General features: G+C 35.1%; 1 protein-coding gene and 1 long non-coding RNA gene across 5 annotated transcripts in view; both read right to left on the bottom strand.

Annotated features, from left to right (window-relative positions):
• LOC136026532 (rap guanine nucleotide exchange factor 4-like) overlaps window positions 1-19,510 on the bottom strand; it is a 788,659-nt gene that overhangs the window by 502,815 nt on the left and 266,334 nt on the right. The window lies entirely within an intron of this gene.
• On the bottom strand, window positions 2,035-9,916 carry LOC136025673 (uncharacterized). Of its 2 annotated transcripts, none has more exons than XR_010617146.1 (3): window positions 9,884-9,916; window positions 7,410-7,546; window positions 2,035-2,239 (listed from the first exon to the last, which is right to left on the bottom strand). It is a non-coding gene; the product is annotated as an uncharacterized LOC136025673 (long non-coding RNA). The 2 variants fall into 2 exon arrangements; XR_010617145.1 differs by lacking the exon at window positions 9,884-9,916 and adding an exon at window positions 9,734-9,865.

Raw genomic sequence — 19,510 nt, 5'->3', positions numbered from 1 at the left:
TTACAAAGTTAATTTCGGCCGATTGAATAAGTATGGAGGAGGGCCGCAAAATGTCAATCTGTCCTTGTTGGGAAACCATACAGAGAATGATTACATGCCCTAAAGTTACCAGCTCTGACTTAATGCAGGTGCAGTGAGATGCTTCTAAAATAAAATGTATTTGCCAAAGCAAGAATTGTATTTCACAGAGCTTACCAATCGAACATGACGTCACTCAGAGAAGCTTCAAAACGGTTTAATTGAAAGCAGAATCAGGCAGGAATTTTTTGAACAATTGTTGGTTATGATTAGAACAGTTGGGGTGAGAAAAAAATGTCCTCACCTCCAGCTGAAGCTTCAAAATAAAGAATCAACAAAGAATGGGCAGTCATGCTCTAACGGTACAAATAGGACGGCCCATCACTCACTTCAATAAATTGTAACCGAATAATGAGTTTGGCTAGAAGGCTGTTGCTGCTTGTGACATGCAGCCATCCCACACACTCCACCTAAAACTGATGCTGTGTGGCAGTGTCAATTCTAAACTAGAAAAGAATAGGTCCTGGATAATACCAAAATGTAATCCCTGTTATCGCTCCGGCTACCTTCTAGCGTAGTTGCGTATAGCTGGGCTCTAAATAGAGTGACAAATAATATATTTTTTTTTATTTATTTAGAATATGAAATTGATTACTAGTATCCACAACTGAGCTGAACATATCCACTTGACCCTAATTTCTTTATGAAGTGTGAATTAAAGTAACTAAGGTAAAAAGAAAAAAAAACTGAAAAAGGTCAACTATAATCCATTTACATAAAACGAAAAATAAATAAAAGGGTGGTATTTCTAGGATAAGCACCAGTTTAACAGGAAGGAATATAGGCTTTCCAATGTGTCTAAACGCACAATAGAGTTCGACCCAAGTAGCACTTTTCAAGCTAAAAGTGGGCGTATTTTACCATAGGTGGGCCTGCTTTACCGTAGGTGGCCGCAACATAATTTACACTGCTTTTGACGAAGAAATTTTCCAGGGCAGGAATCCTTTTAGTGTTCCACACGCTCACTGTTTGAGAGTTTGTCTTATTTTGTTTTACATGTAAAAAATTTATATTTTCAGACCCTTGAAAACCCAATTCATAGTTCAATCATGGTCAATCCATTAGACATTGGGAATAACTATTGACTTTTGTGTATGCTGACCAATGGTCTAAATAGCACTTTTGCCGATCTCCTAATTTTATGCCTTCGCCCGGAGCGCAATGCGTGGTTGGGGGCAAATCATCCGACGGTTCCCGTGTTTTCCCCCAGATTTCTCCAGGTACCCATTTAGAGCTGGGTCGAGCTTACGCAGTCAACCATTGACCCCAGTTTCAAACCAAATAACCAGCGAAACCAGGACTTGAACCCTGTTCTAAGGATTTTAAGTCTATCGTGCTAACCACTCGGTTAGGACGGTTCGGCGCAAATTTATTTTGATGAAAAACGTCGACTATCCGTCGAGAAAGAAAAAATTAAGGTTCTATGCTACAAATCTGTTAAAGAATACGGAACTCATCGAATCTACCCCCTCTCCACCCACTACACCCCTTCCAAAATACTTGACCTACCACTGTACAAGACACATCATCAGCTGATGTCATTTTTTTAATATTCCACTGAGATGGATCACTGAGGGAAATCGCTTGTAGTCTTTAGCATTGATAACAATAGTCAGATCAGTAGCAAATCTCAATTTATAACGAGGCGGCATCAAGTTTAAGTTCAAGATGCTAATTTTTTGCTGATTTATTATAACTACTTTATAATAGAATGTAGTTAACTCGCTGCTATAGAATAAACTATAAATATTCTTGCCTGACATACCTTGATTTTATCGTAATACTAACTGTTGGGGTGGCGCTTCGCGCCACCCCAAATTTTAACTTAGTCATTACTTTATAAAATTGGGCATTTCTTCCAAATTCTTCACATGGGGATACAATACTGTTTTGATAGGCCCGGTCCCAGTGCCCCCTGGTAAGTTATGAGCGCCTGATGATTATCATTAATTCTTTGTATGGCAAAAAAATAAGTATCACCTTTCAATAAGAGGAAAAATTGTCCAGCCACCAGGTACATCCCAGTCTCCAGGCACTTTAATAAAAGATGCGTTAATGGAATCCTTTCTGATATGTTTCAACTCGTCATTGCTGTTGTGGGGGTTGTCCAAAAGTCTGATGATTGTAACATTATGGGATGTGCAAAATCCTAATGACAATCCTATGGGAAAAGAGTTTATTACTTGAAACAGAACACAGAAGCACCCTATATATGCAATATACATATTAATTATCATCATAAGGGGTAGAGAGATTCTCTATCTCCCAGAAGATCGTTATAGAAGGCCTCCCTACGAAAATAAACAAATGGTGGCTTTAAACACACCCTTCGAATTATCTTACCCTCCTCCCCCACCCGTAAGAAAAATCTTCTGATCTCCATACCCCCTAAAGCTCAGACTTGTGTGCCCCTGTAATTACAACCATGCCTGTACACAGTTGGGAAGCGGGAGTACCCTTCCAAGATTGGTCCAACGGGCCCCCACAAGGAGATCTCGTCTAGCACCTTTCAAAGAGTCTCAGAATCTAAAACTTTGCCATTTCCAATGCCTAAGAAAAAAGCACATCCATAAAGTGGACCAAAACTAACATTAATTTTAAGAACAAAATAATTTTATTCAATTAGAAGTAAAAAGCTAAAAGCAAATAAAAAGGTTTAGAAAAATTCATGCACTAAAATAGAACTAACAAAAATAGGAAAGGGTAGAGTAGCAGGTCAGACGTTTTTTCCCAGGGCAGGTCATTATAACTAAAAATACTTAACATTTATGAGGACTTAAGGAAAATTAGGAGCAAAAGATTCCACCTGCTATAAGACTGGTAAAAATTACTCATTGCTAAATAGAGTCAAAACCATTTATTCTTAGTTATTCTTTTTTCGATTATTTGGGAGAAAAATACAGACACAAAAAAATATTCAGTAAAAATTGATTTGAGTCTGTCAGAAACAAGAGGTGTCAAACTGAATATCTGTAAGAGCATAATTTCATAAGAGCAGCAGTGGCAGATCCGAGATTTTCTGGAATGAGGCAGCTACCTAAAATTTGGAAGATTTCTTTAATCTGACAAGTGAAACAGAATTTGATAACATTTTTTTTGTTTAAGTGATTTGTGGGCTGGAAATTCTACGGTCTTTTTTTTTTTTTTGCTCAGGATATTAACAATAAATTTTAATGATGTATTTTTGCACAATAGTTAAACTGAAGTCAATGATAGCTGCACCTCAGCCAACAATAGGGGGGGATAGACCCCTGAAGACAGATCTAGGATATGCAAAACACAAAATTTACTCAGGAAACATTTTCGTTAAGATTTAAAAGTTACACTTAACTAAAATGACATTAAAGTGTGATTTTGGATAACTGAAACCTTTGAATATGCACTTTGTGCATATTCTAAAAACTCTACTAAAAGAAATCTGAATTGTGCTTTACTTATAACTAAACAGATCACTTCAAATACTACCAACAGATATTTTTGATAGTTTTATGTGATTGATTGGTTACACATTTAATTTGAACGGAATTTTAAGTAAATAATTTCTTAGACGACGCTGCTTTTCTGTTTACAGAATTTAAGAGAGAAAAATGGGTATAAATTAAATAAAACAGTGGAACAATTGTACCGTTTATAACCGTTTTCTCTCTTTTAAAATTCTATAAATTCAAAGAAAGAAAACACTGATGAAAATAAATATTAAAAAAACTCTTCAAAATATATTTAGGTATTTAATTACAGATAGTTCTTGTTTTCAGGGAACAGCCATAGTATTTATTTGTGATAATTTATGTTCAGTTTGAATTCACTACTCAATAGAATACCGAAAATCGTAATTTTTGACATACATCTGAGGCCAAACGAAAAGCAGGTCGTCCCAGAATGAAGTGAGAAGAGGTAATAAGGAGGGATTTTAGGGAAATTATAACTTAAAGGGGGAGAGGGTTAAAGAGTAATTTCTGAATAGATAGGGTGGATGAGGAGCGTAAGCAAATAAACTGGCCTCAAGCAGCTTGGCGCTGTAGGGAGTTGTTAGTAGTAATAGTATAATTATTACTTTCTGTCTATTGTAGGTTCAGTTTTTAATGTTTGTTGTGAGCTCAACATCATTGCTTTATCCTCAATCATTTTGGGTTTGATTCTTCACTGGCAGTAATTCTGTTCTGTTACTTTAAGATTCATAGTGTTATCAGTTTTAGGCTTTATTTATTTGTTGACAATAATTTTTTCGTTTAAAGTTACACTTCTGATACAGGTTAAGTGTTTTTTTTTTTTTTTTTTTTTTTTAATTACTATTTCAAGATCAATACCTGAACTTCGAGAAAATGCATAATCTAAAGTGATTTATTTATAAATGATCTGTGACTTTTTTATGTTAACAGCATGTTTTAAAGAAAAATTCAATAACTGAGTTTCAACACACCTATGTTGTCAAAACTGAGCTAAAATTTGCATATAAGCTGACAAGCAATGACCATATCACAGAGGAATTATTTTTGAAAAAAATGTTATGACTAAAAAAAATTTTTCCTCTTTGATTGGTTTAGAATTTCCCATAGAAGAGCAAAGTAGGTAGAATTTAGCTTTTCCTTTTTTTTTCACTGGCTTAAAATTTACTGGTTCACCCAGGGAAATCAGTCCAGTTTGGTTGTTTTCTTGATTCGTCTGGAAAAGTTTCTCTTATCTTGGCTCGCTAATAAACTGTCGTGGAGGCTGTGACCTTGATGTAGAGAAAAGAATCAGCAAAACCCAAGCCACATTCTCTCAACTTCGCCACCGTTTATGGAAACAATGGGAGATAAGTTTGAAGACAAAATGTGTGTCCATAAAACAGCAGTTAGGTCTGTTCTATTCTATGCAGTTAAGACCTGGCCACTGAAGGCGCTTCATCTCCATCATTTGGGAGTCTTTGACCACTGCTGTTTACAAAAAATCCTGAGGATTCAATGCTCCAACAGAATCTCAAATTCTGATGTGCAGCACTGCTGCTGTGACATCCAGCCCACAGCCATAATCGTCAAACAGAAAAGACTGCGTTGGCTTGGCCATGTCCTGAGAAAACCCAATGACTGCATTATCAAGCCATTGCTTCTAGCTGCTCCTCAGTCAGATTGGCGCAGACACCCAAGCAGGTGTCAGAAATGACCACGATATGATGGGAGGATTTCGGAAGTTCAGGAAAAAGTGGGATGGCAAATAATACCCTTTAAAAAAGAAACATCATTTTTTTTTTATAAAACTATCTTTATAAGTGAGCAATAATTGTGCGTGTATGTTTTCTCAAAAACAGCTACATATTTTTTGGGAAAATTGGCATCCTGCTATATTCTGGCCTAAAAAAAACGATTTAGAAAAAAATACGTCAGAAGTTTGAGAAAATTCATTAGGAGCCTTTGTGTATTTATGTGAATATTTATGCGAGTCCTATCATTTTTATATACATCAGTATTGCAGTGTCGTTGACACATTTGTCACATTCGTGTGTTATTTCTCAGATACCATAAATATTTTTGCAGTTTATATAATAATTTTAGCTATTCTGAACTAAACTTTTAAAAATAGTCAACTCTTTTTCCATGTCTTAAATACTTTCCATTTGTAATGTTGTATGCATCGTAGATATAAAAACAATACATTCACTCTTGTGGGCTGGGGGGGGGGTGAATGATATAATCCATCTAAATTTCGGTTTTCTTTTTTAGAGTTTTTGAATTCCTAGAATCCCTTGTCAAAATATATGCAAATTGGTAAATCTAGATTGGTAAAATCTTTATTGTAAGTCTAAGAATATAATTCAAAATAATGGTTTGTGTATGCATTTTATTTTTATTATTTAGCAAAAGATTCCATAAAATAATTGCACCTTCATATTCTGTAAAAACATACTCATGGCTTGCTGCAGTTTTTTTTTTTAGTAAATACTCAATAAGCTCCACACAGAATGCTGTTTGGTACAACTATCTAGTGCAGTAGTCAGCAAAGTGGGGTCCCAAGCTGCAGCCAGCTCTTTGGCCCTTATAGTTCAGCTCAGCTGCAAACATACATGAGCACACATACAAGCCACACCAAGGGTATTGGTCAGTTGCTGGCTCTGAGGCATGAGGTGCAGAGAAGACTGTGAGTTTTAAAAGTCTGTTCAATGTTGGCTATCAGCAATGCTTCTGCTATCCTGAAAATTTTAGGGAATCTCCAAAATTTTTAGATTTTCTCCTAAAGAAAACTCAGTTTGCCAAAATTCGTCTACAAATCACCATGCATTACAATATTGTTTTAAAAATCAGATTGCACTTTTTCTCAAAGCAAACTTTCTGCACATACCCAAGAAACTTTGCCAGTTTGTATTCTTGGATGTGTAAATGATTTTACTCATCCTGACTTCACTAATCAAATGGAAAAACCTACCCTTGCGTGTTTTTGCAAACCCAAATTAAAACGATGGCCAGTCACAAAAGAGCTTTGGTAAATTTCATCAGCTTTAAAATTAAAATCAAGGAGAAAAAAAAAACCAGCAATAATATTAGTAAAATTAAAACTAGTAAAATAGTTAGTCAGATTAGTAGTCAGTTTGTGGTCACTATAAGTAGTTGTTAGTTGTCAATAGCAAATCAGCAGTCAGAAGGCAATTAGAATAGAATAAAAAAAACTTAACTACACATTGCTGCTGTCATTCCAAAAGGTTTTGTCTGATGTGTGTTGTAATTCAGGTATGACAGCAAAAAACTGGTGGCTAAGCTGTTCACAAAGGGAGAATTAGAAAGGTAGCATACATTCAATCCCAATTTGATTCTCCTGTTCCTCATTGTAGTGCTGAACCTCTTTTTGAGAATAGTTTAACAAAAAAGCTTTGGTAAGTTTTTTCATAAGCATCAAAATGTCAGGTATGAACCTTAGTCAGGACAGTTTTTGACCCTCCCCCCCCCCAACTCCTCTCAACCAACACATTTTGTTACAATAAATCCTCTGAGTATTGATATTTGAAACATGTAAGATAACCATGGAGAGGGTATGTATCCCTGAAAGTCATAGTGTTACTGTAACTTGTCACTCTAATATTAGCAAGCATATTGGATATAAAAAAAAACACAAATACTATGATCAGCAATACCAAAACTGTTTGGATATTTAATTTCTAATATTCTAATTTTAGAATATTCATGTTGGACACTCTGCAACAACAGACAGAAATTAGGACAAAAACAAATTAATTCAGTCAATAGTTGTATCTTCTCCCTTTAAAGGGATGCTGAGGTGGGTATAGTAATAATAATAATAACATGATAAATAAGTAATTTTCAACAGATACATTAAAAAAGAAAACAAAACTATGGCCTTACCAAGAAGTAAAAAGGGTATGATCATTGTATTTCAAATATTCTTTACAACAGCTCATTCTTCAGTACATCCTTATCAGAAAATTCTTTCTATGATTGCATGTGTTCCAGCACAAGTAATTCTTTTAACACACCATGTTCTGAAAAAAACCAGATTAATTATAAAAAGAATTATTTGGAGCAATAGAGGCCCCCAAGCCAATGCTTGGATGCCTCTTACCTTTTGAATAACTTCTTGTTTCTGGTAAGTAAATTAAAATTTACAAGTTGAAAGTGTTACTTGTTAAGTAAGAGGTTGTTTAAACATTAGCCAACTTAAAATGAAAATTTGTGTGATACAAATACCTTTTTAAAAAGACTGCTATTAAATAATTTCTAAATCTGATAGTTCACAACATAATCTAAAAGCATTTAATTATATGACTTAAATATCATTAGAATTAATAAAAAAAATCTTTGCAATGAAAACACTAGTTTCATATGGTTGCTGCTAACTGCTTCAAAAGGTGATAGATTTTGGGGCACCAACTCAAATATGTTAAGTAGTGCAAAATGTATTTTTCAAAATATTAGTGAGGCATTAATTTATTGGTTTTTTCCACAACAGTACCAAAAGAAGACATTTTTCAATGAAAATACAAAAAAAAAAAATATACTTTCTTTATCTAGAGGGAGCAATTGTCCCACCTCAACTTATGCCCCTAGGTAAGTTACAAAATGTTTTTTATTGATTTCCCTAGCTTTTTAAAATTAATAAACTTTTATAACTTTATAATTAAATAGTTCAAATAACCAGAATTTATTCTTACTGCCCTTTTACTTTGTGGGCTTGAAATACAAGCTTGCAAGGATAATAATTGGCATATTTAAAAAAAGTTTTAGGGGGCATTTTCCAGGGCTTTTGAGTTGGAGTGGTGGAATTAGAGTTTTGGTAAATTTTTGCTGAATGGAGTCAAAGTTGAAGCAACAGAAACAATCCAAGACTCTTAGAAGTGTCTTCTAAGAGTCTTGCAAAAATAAACAAAATTAATATTGTAAGCATTAAATATCAAACATAAAAGTTAAGTTTATTGAATCATCTTTCTGTTAATATGTGATTAAAAGTGAAACACTGAAAGGATGTATACATCAAAATAGGATAACTGATACTTCTAAAAAGAGGTTCTTCTAGGTAAGCCAATAAACTAACAATTTCAACTATTTAAACTTAAATTATTTGGTAAAATTCTAGTTAATTGACTTCTTGCTATCTCAGAAAGAGTTTAGGTTAGGAAAATTTCAGGAATGAATGCACAGACTAAAGTATGTCCCAAGAAGGTATTTTGAAGCAACTACCTCTACTTTTTCTTCCTGTAGAGGGCCCTGACCTTTAAAAATATGTGTGTCATAAAAGTGAAACCTTGCAAAACAGATCTCCTGCTTAAGTGAAGTACAACAAAATTGTTTTCAGCTTCATAACTATGCTCAATTCCATTTTATGAAGTTTTAAAGATATGCAAATACATTTCCTAAATTTTGAAAAAAACAAAAAAACATTGATATGGCTCAAAATTCTACTCAAATAACAGGAATTGCATTCAAAGAACTAAAGGCAGAGAAAAGGCAACTAGTAACTGAAAATTCAGGTAAAATGTTGTTTTGTCAAAATTTCAATAGGTATAGACCTTTCATGTTGGCAATTTCAGGGCCCTCTAGAGGGAGAAGGAGTGGAGGTGGGTACTTTAAAATACCTTCCTGGGACATATTTTAGCCTGTAGACCCATCCCTGAAAGTTTCATTTTACTAACCTAAACCCTTTCCAAGATAGCAAGAAGTCATTAACTAGAATTTTACCAATTATTTTAATAGTGACCATATTGATGCATAGCTAGGCTTTGTAGCTAGCCTATTCATTGATATTTACAACTCTTATTAAGTAAAAAGATACAAGGGCTTTGTTGTATATAATTTTACTCAATTGGATAGCCTACTAGTTTTATTTACTTTAGTAGCCCAGTTGGCAATACCTTTTAAAGGTATATTTAAGGGCTTGATTGATTCCTAAAAGTCTTATTCACCTAATCCAACTACATCCCAGGATATAAAGAAGCCCCATAGCTGGAGCTTTACATAAGCATAAAATTTATAGCTGAGTTTCTGATTTTAATAAGGTAAACCAGAAAAACATTTTAAGATCCTGTTTTCTTTGCTGCACATGCAATTTCCTGTTTTAAATTATTGAAATTTACTGTTTTCTATTGCAAAATATAACACATAATATATAGTGGGCTCTATGTATCCATCAAGGATGAGAGATAAGGAGAAACAATGCAATTTAAGTAGCCTACTTTTGATTTTCTTTAAGACTTCGTTCAAATACTTCTCTGCACTTCAGGTTCGCCTTGACCATTTCCTGACTAAAAACTAAGCATTTCCTGAATTATTTAATTCTGCTAGGTAGTGTTATTGCTATTTTTCCATTTATATCGCCTACTAACCAAAGAGCACGTTTATACAGTTTGAATTTCTGCAAGTTCACGCTGCCAAAAAAATATTGTGATCCCCGAAATTGCAGCGGAAACCACGGTACCCAAAAATAAAGAGCGAGATAAAATAAAATCATCCTGAATATTTATGGAACATTATTTTTTGTCCCTTGGAAATACTCCTGTCTCTCAGTTCTAAATTTAAATTTTGTATACTGTTCCTTCTACACTTTATACTAATTGTGTAGTACAAATAAATTTTCAAATGGGGATAAATGCATTTATTCAAACAGTGAAAAAAAAAATAGGTACAAAAGTCGAGATATTTCGATTTAAAATATCAAATGAGACTCCTATATAGTTTATACAATTTTCTTTTTATTAAAGCTTTAAATGCCTTTGGAGCATAACTTACAACCCTTGCTTCCAGGCTCTTGGATTTTGTTTCAACTCCAAAATCTTTGTTAAATGATCTTTGAACTATTTTGAATAAAATGGCTGTCTCAAAATTTTCGTTAGATGCTTGACTTACTTGACTTTATGCTCCTGCCGAAATGCTTCCGGTGTCGAGAGTGATGCTACATGGTGCCTCCATTTAGACCGGTCTCCTGCAAGGATGTGGCCGTCCTCCTGAATATTTGCCATGGCTAAGAAGGCACCTGTCGTGTCCTTCCATCTGGTTGGGGGCCGACCTCTTGGGCGTTTCCCGCCGTACAGCACGGGATCAAAGTCAAAAATCGTTCGTGTGGGAGTGTCGGGGGACATGCGAAAGAGATGTCCATACCAGCGTAGTGTTCGTTGGGCGAGTTGGACTGAGAAGGGCGTTTGAGCAGTCAACGCCAGTAGGTTTTTGTTGCTGACAAAATCATGCCAGCGTAGTTCTTCAATGCGGCGAAGATGTTTTGTTTGGGTTATATTGACGGTGCTATGCACAGACTGAGGGGCTGGCCAGGTTTCGGCTCCGTAAAGAAGCACGGATCCCACCGAAGCATTGTATATGCGCATTTTAGTCCTACGGCTGATAGAAGGTTTCCTCCAAAGGGCACTTAGGCTTCCCACTACTGCTGAGACTTTTGGCAATTCGGTGCATTAGATCTTCGAGGATTGAGAGGATAGAGCCAAGGTATGTAAATTCCTCAACAATCTCAGTTGGTTTGTCACCGACCATTAGGACTGGTGGGGAACGCGCTGAGTTACGGAGTTCAACAAATATCACTTTTGTCTTCTGCCTATTAATCGACAGCCCTATCTTTAAGGCTTCTTCAGCAAGGATCTTTAGGACTTCTGTGAGCTTCGACGGTGAATGGGAGACAAGAGCAAGATCATCGTTATAGTCAGCGTCTGAAAGTACTCTATCGCTGCAATGCAACCCAAACTGGAGGCGGTTTATTGTCCAAGTCATAATGTAGTCTATGACACAATTAAATAACTCTGGAGCAGCAGCACAGCCCTGACGGACTCCAGTATTGATTTCAAACGATTAATTGCGTCTGCCATTGACTTGCAAGCAGCTCTCAGTCCCTTCGTGGAGCCGCTAGAAAAGGTTGCAGTACTTCGCTAGTATTCCCGTTGTTTTCAGTATGAGCCAAAGTGATTGCCGGTCGACAGAATTGAAAGCAGCCTTGAAATCCATAAAGGCAAAATATGCTTTTTGTTGAAATTCTCGAGTCTTTTCTATCAGCTGCCGTATTGTGAATATTTGCTCCACGGTGGACCTTCCTGGCATGAAGCCAGCCTGTTGGATTCTTCGTTCGCTTCTGAGGAAAGTGGTAGAGCGGTCCAGGAGGGTCATAACAAAGAGCTTACCGGGCACAGAGAGAAGTGTGATGTCACGATAGTCGGAGCAGATTCTTCGACTGCCTTTTCGTTTCCAGAGAAGTAGAATGATGCCCGCTCGCCAGTCTTTTGGAATCCATTCTGTACGAAATACTATGGAGAACAGTACTTGGAGCCAGAGAAGGGTCGCTGCCCCACCATATTTCAGCAGTTCTGTAGGGATACCACAGAGTCCTGGGGCTCGGTTGTTTTTCATCTGATTCAGAGACTTCAGGATTTCTGTAGAAGTGAAAGGGTGTTGCACACTTTCACATGGGGTCTCAGGGGTGCTGGATGCAACTTGAAGAAGGTCAGGGTCGGGATGGCTAACATAGTCCAGGTTTAGAAGTGAAGAGAAGTAATCCTTCCAGCCATACAGTTGAGCGCTCTCGTCAGTGAGAATATTTCCATCATTAGATGTGATAGGCCTAGGGAGGATGGCTTTCCATGTGTAAGATCCCGAAGGTGTTTGTATAGAGCGTATGTGTCACCCTTTCTGGCGGCCTCCTCGAGATCGGCGGCCTTTTTCTCGGTGAACAGCTTTCTGTCTCTGTCGAGCAATTTATTTCTTACGCCGTTTAGACGTCTGTAGGTAACCATGTCCTTCGTTAGGCGTGCTTTGCGACGCTGTTCAATAACATCTAAAGTTTCCTGCGATATCCAAAACTTTTTTCTGGTCTTCAGACGACCGATAGTACTTTCAGCCGAAAGCAATACACTGTCCTTAAATAGTTGCCATGCTTCTTCAGATTCTGAAATTTGACCAAGACAGTCTAAACGGTTTGAAATGGAGACAGCATAGATCTGGCACGTGTTGGAGTTTGCGAGATTGTTCAGGTCTAATTTGGGGAGGGGTGATCACTTTTCTGGACCTTCAGACGTAGTCTAAGGTTAAAGACGACAAATCTGTGGTCGGTATAAAACGACCAACGACCGGCAATACAATGTATGTATGAGGGGAGGGGGAATAGCTGCCCTTGATCAATGTTACTCTTGAAAAGGGCACTACAACTTCTGAATACCAATCCAATGAGCCTACTTAAAGTTTATTCGACCACCCCATCTACAAAAACTTTTTATAGCGCGTTTACACGGACGAGAATTCCCGTCGCGGACAAAGGAATTCTGGTCCACTTGAAAGGATTCCGTTCGTGAATCCGGGTAGAAAAAAAGTCTAGCGACCAGCAAGGATTCCTTTCACCGAGACCTTTTTGACCAATTCTGCTTGATGTGTAGGCAAGAAGAACGAGAATATTTACAGTTTTGTTGATTTTTTGGACTTCAAAAGGAAGAAAAGAACAAAGATTATTCTGCAAAAATTACACAGTTGTAGAATTGAAATTGAGAGATCCTGAACCTGTGTTTGGATAAATATTTTTGCCTTGTCGTTGCGAATTTATTATCTTTCATTTTTTACTGATAGGCTATATATTTGAAGGAAGATTCCTCAAGGAGGAAAAAATGGGGGATCCCCATGATGACCATAATTTTACAAATAATCTTGAAAAACTTGATAAGAATTGTACTGTACTAGCATGGATACAGTACAAAAACCAAATTAAAGGAAGAATGACTCCAGGAGCCAAATTACTAGTTGCCAGAATCCTTAAAAAAGAACTGGGCAACTATGGAACAATCATTGAGGCACCTGGCCCTGGCGGCTCAATGGTTATCCAAACAAGAGCACCAACCACTCCAGATATGATCACACTACAGAAAATAAAATTCAACAACAATGAAATTATCTTTGAAAAATATGACAAAGAAAAAGCAGACAACTTCAAAAACAACATAATTGGAAAAAAAGGTATCTTATTTATTGAAAAAGAGACTGCAGACTTCGCTGAAGTAGAAGATGAACTCAAAGAAAACCCAGAAATTGAAAAAATACTAAAAATAGGCAATGATGAATCCAAAACAGTATATACAATTCTAGTTATTTACAAAAATCCACAGAATTTTCCAAAAACAATAAATTTTTGGGGGATAAATAAAAAAGTAAAACAATTTATTCCACAACCAGTACAATGCTTTAAATGCCAGAGATTTGGACACAAATCCCAAGAATGCAGATCAAACCAGAGATGCCTACTCTGTGCTGGGCTCCATGCCCACAGTGATTGTCCAAGGACAGATCAAAATTGTGCTAATTGCAAAGGAAAACATCCAGCAAATGCTAATATATGCCCTGTCAAGAAAGAAAAAAATGAAATCTTAAAGGTGTCTATCACAAATAAGATACCCATCAGACATGCAAAACAAAAAATCAAACAGAATTCAACATAAATCAGAGTGAATTTCCTCCACTTCCAGCACCCTTAATTTCTATTATACCTACCCATGAGACATCCACCACCCTTAAGAGACTTGAGGAATCAATAAAAAAACAAGAAAAAGTAATTAACAAATTAACCGAAGCTATAACCATGCTTTTGGACCTAATCCCCAAATCCAAAACTCTGCAACAAAGCAAAATGAAACAAATTAAAACATTTGTAAGAAAAATCTCACAAAAAGATAACACAGACTCAGATACAGAATCTGAGCTATCAAATGAGGAAAATGAAGATGAATTCACCACTAAAAGCAATGAAGAAACAAAAAATCCAACAAGAAAAACACTTTCAAAAAATCAAAAATATGAAAATAATACAACTAAACACAAACTGCCTGACCAACAGCAAAAAAAAATAGAGTTAAAAAATGTTCTAATAACAGAAAAACCAGATATAGTATGCCTACAGAAAACTTTCTTGAAAGAAAAAATAAAAATTTCATTTAATGGGTATAAATGCTACAGATGGGACAGATGTGATAAAAAGGGTGGGGGATTATGTACTCTTATAAAGGACCACTTTGTCAGTGAGGAAATCCCTACCACCTTTGGTGGAAATAATGAAATTGGCATAATAAAAATAAATAACATCAATGGGAATACACTTTCAATTATAAATTACTATAATAACAAAACTAATAACTTTGATAAAAACCAACTATGGAGCACTCTCAAAAATATTCAAAACCCCAAAATAATTTTGGGTGACTTCAACCTACACCATCAGACATGGAACACACAGGCAAAAAATCATCAAAAGGCTAGCTGCCTCCTAGAAATAATAAATGATCTAAACCTCCACATAGCCACCCCCTGCAATCTTGAAACTCACTTATGCAAGCAAACTGGAAAAATATCAACAATAGATCTAACCATAATCTCAAGGGACCTACAACTCCAAACAACTATACACTCCTCCCATGATTTTGATAGTGATCACTACACCTTATACATAGAAACAAATTCCAATGACCCAAATAAAAGATTTTTTAACCCTGATAAATGGTCATTTAATGAAAAAAGGATCAAAAAGTGGCAAAACGAGCTAGAACTAATTAACTTAGATCATATTGACCTACTCCCAACAAATGATGCTATAGATGAAATCACAAAAATTATCTATAAAACTGCAAAAAAAACATCTGAAAGTAATTGATAAAAAACCACACAAACAGCTAAACTCCACTCCTGGATGGACTGCCAGATGTGAAGCTGCCAAGCACAAAAGAAAAGAAGCCAGGAAAATATACAAAAGAAACCCAACACAACTAAACAAAATTGAGCTTAACAAAGTTACAGCACAAATGAAAAAAACCATCATCAAAGAAAGAAATACTGCATGGACAAACCTTATAAATTCCAAATTCAACCACAACACTCCTCTAAAAGATCTATGGAGGAACTTCCACAAAATAATTAAGAGGGAAAAACCCTCACAACAACCAAAAACACTTCATATAAACCACCTAGATTATTATAACCCTGATGAGTTATCAGAAGTCCTAGCCAATCACTTTGAAAATAATTTTCAAACAGAACAAACAACCAACACACACCAAGGTAATAGCCACTCAATAAACAATAGCACAATATCAAATATAATTAAATCTGATGACATCATTAATGAACTAAAGACACTAAAAAGAGGTGCAACTGGAATTGATAAAATTGATAACAGAATGTTAAAAGCACTTCCAATAAATATGATACTCAAGCTTACCAATCTATTTAACAAATCACTAAATGAAAATATTATATCAGAAAAATGGAAAAAATCAATAATAATTCCCATATTAAAACCTGGAAAAAATCCTAAATCACCCTCTTCATACCGACCAATATCCCTTTTATCATGCCTAGCAAAACTCATGGAAAAGATAATCAAGAAAAAAATTATAAATGACACACAAAAACTAATTCAGCCAGAGCAGTGCGGATTCTACAAGGGGAGATCCACTCTGGATGCATTGCTTAGGATGGAGCACACCATAAAAAAAGGTTTCAGTAATAGTCAAGTCACATGTGCAATCTTCTTTGATGCAGCAGCAGCATTTGATAGAGTCGACCTAAAAATCTTAAAAAATAAAATAAACTCTCTACACATAGATATACAACTAAAAAACTGGATAAAAAATTGGATTTCTGACAGAAAATTTTGTGTGAGAACCCATGGTGTGTTATCCTCTGAAAGATACATAAAAGCTGGAGTACCACAAGGGGGAGTTCTCAGCTCAATTCTATTCTCCCTATATGTAAGTGACCTGACAACAGATAATCTCCAAAGAACTAACTTATACATGTATGCAGACGATATCACCATAACTATTACAGGAAACTCAATGGATAAAATAAAAACAAGTGGCCAAAAAGCAATTGATCATGTCCAATTGTGGGCAAATGAAAATAAAATTACCCTAGCTGAAGATAAAACAAATCTTGTAATGTTCACCAAACATACTGGTCAAATACTAAATCCAAAACTAAAACTAAACAACAAGCTAATAAAAACTCAACTTTCCCAAAATTACCTAGGTGTAACCTTTGACAGCCAACTTTCATGGAAAAAACAAATAAACAACACTCTACAAGCAATTACAAAAAGACAAACATTTATCAATGCAATTGCAAGTAAATTCAATTACATTCCAAGAAAAATTTTACTACTCCTAACCAAATCAACAATTCTCAGCAAATTAGATTATGCCTCAATATTATATTCTACAGCCTCTCAACAATTGCTATACAAATTAGATGTAAAATGGAATCAAACATTAAGAAAAATGACAAATGCTATGCCATCCACACCAATACCTGCACTACACCTTGAAACACACACATATTCCCTAAAAACACGCAGGAAAATTTTACACACTAATTACATTATAAAAAAAAGAACCACTACCAGCAATGACCTAATCAAAACAAACATCATAGATCAAATAAATTTTTTTCCAAATGAGCAAACAAATAATTTACCTGCAATTATTTTCATATCGAAAAGTTACACAAATGAGTTTAATCCCCTAATCTGTAAAATTGAACACTATAAACCTCTGAATGGGCTCACTTGTATTGACACGTCTCTGCAACTACAAATCCTAAAGAAAACAGAAGAACAACCACTATACCTAAAAAACTTGACATTGCAATATATTAATGAGATCAATTTTTCCCAAAAAATCTACACAGATGGTTCTAAACAAGGCAATAAAACAGGACTAGGTGTCTGGTTTGAAAATCGAAATTTTTCAATAAAAGAAAGACTTCCAGATGAGTCCTCGATCTTCCAAGCTGAAATTAAAGCAATTGAAATTGCCATAACAGAAATACAAAACACTGAAACACCAGATTCTTTCCTAATATGTTCTGACTCACTATCCTCCCTTCTATATCTTGCCAATTACCAAGTCTCACCGACAAAGGAAATGGCAAAAATATCCCAAATGATCAAAACCCTCCAAGAAAGAAATTTCACCATAAAAATTATCTGGATCCCATCTCACATTGGGCTATATGGTAATGAGATGGCAGATATGATGGCTAAAGAAAGTCTTACACAACAAATTTCTTTACTTACTACTAATCACCCTGTAGAAATAAAAAAAAGAATCAAAGAACATCTTATAAAAGAAGAGCATCTTCTTTTCAAAAATAAATGCAAAAACAAATATCTAAAAATTGTAAAAGACAATTTCATCACCAAGAACCTAATACATCCAAACAAAAACATTGCAAACACAATTTTCAGAATTAGAACAGGACACAACAAAACCAATGCTTCATTATTCAGATGGAAAATTACAACATCACCATTATGTGATCTATGCAAGATAGATGAAGATGCAGAACACCTTATAATGAATTGCTCAAAATATAACCAAGAAAGACATTTACTTGAAAAAAATGTAAAAAATAATGCAGGTGGAAATTTTGATTATAATGAGATTATTGGTATAACTGAAACAGGAAAACAAGAGAGTATGACAAGAATGCTAGGATTGTTTTTGAGAGAAACAAAACTATTAGATTACATTTAACCACAGCTCTTTCTGATTTTTTTTTTTTTTTTTTTTTTTTTTTTTTTTTTTTTTTTTTTAGATTGGAGGCAACAACAACAACAGTGCAATAGCATATGAAACCAGCATATCTGGAGTGAAGAGAGTCAATTCTGTATGCTCCATCATCCCTCTCACAACAACAACAACAACATTTTGTTGATTTTGGCCGACAAACAAATAACATGTCAGTAAAGAATCATCCCAAAATTACTGATTTAATCTGTTTGGTGCAGGACAAGCCTTGTATTTATGTGAGCAGTGTCATAAATACAAGGCTTGTCCTGCACCAAACAGACTACAAGAAAACAAAGCTAAAAGACTTGCTTTGGGCTGAGATTTCAGAACAGCTGAATGAACCAGGTTAGGAAATTGGAACTTTTGGGGATGGTCTACAGGCTAAAGTATGCCCTATAGTTCTATTGGTAAAATTCTAGTTAGTTGACTTCTTGCTATCTCAGAAATGGTTTAAATTCAATTTTTTTTTCTTTTTTAAGTAGGCCTAACTTCTTGCTACATTAGAAAATAAGGTCAAAACTAGTAGGCTATGCAATTATGCAAAATAATGTGAAACTCAAATCCTCATGTATTGCTATCAAAATAGGAATTGAGAAGAATTTTATACATCAATGCATAACAAGAAATCTAAGCTATGCATCAATATGGTTATTAGGTACTTGTGTGTTATTCAGAACACACTCAATAAGTAAAGTTAGGTTCTTTTGTGAAACAAACTATGATGTAATTACATTTAAATTAATATTTATATATAGAGGTGGTTAGGTTAGGTATTTGATATAATGCACCCCCCCCTTTCCCCTAATGTGCAAATAAGGTTTTGGAATTTAGGCTAAGAGATTGGTTAGATAAAGAGGAAATACTGAGTCCAGTACAAGTGGGATTCAGATTGACATTCAGCACTATTGACCATATTTTTACTTTGGAAATATTGAGATGGAAAAATGGTTGGCTATTTGTATCTTTGTAGACCTGAGAAGTGCTTTTGATTCAGTAAATAGAAGGTTGTTAATTGAAAGCCTGTTAGAAATAGGCTTGCTGTCTTGTTTTGTAGCAATAATAGCAGCTATGTATAGGAGGGTGAAGTTTGTTGTAAAGGTGATGGGGAAATTTTCTAGACTAGTTATGTCTCATTTGGGTGTGAAACAAGGATGTACTTTATCCCCAAAGCTCCCTCCAAAAATTGGAGGGCAACTAGGCCTCCTTCCCCACCCCTTATTTCTCAAAATCATCTGATCAAAACTAAGAGAAAGCCATTTAGCCAAAAAAAAATTAATATGCAAATTTCATTTTAATAATTTATGTGCAGAGAGCCAAAATCAAAAATGCATTAATTCAAAAATGTTCAGAAATTAAATAAAAAAAACTAGTTTTTTAAACTGAAAGTAAGGAGCAATATTAAAACTTAAAACAAAC

The sequence above is a fragment of the Artemia franciscana genome, chromosome 4, assembly GCF_032884065.1.
Source record: "Artemia franciscana chromosome 4, ASM3288406v1, whole genome shotgun sequence".
Lineage (NCBI taxonomy): Eukaryota > Metazoa > Arthropoda > Branchiopoda > Anostraca > Artemiidae > Artemia > Artemia franciscana.
The sequence above is the reverse complement of the archived record's forward strand: the minus strand, read 5'-3'. Positions and strand labels throughout refer to the sequence as shown.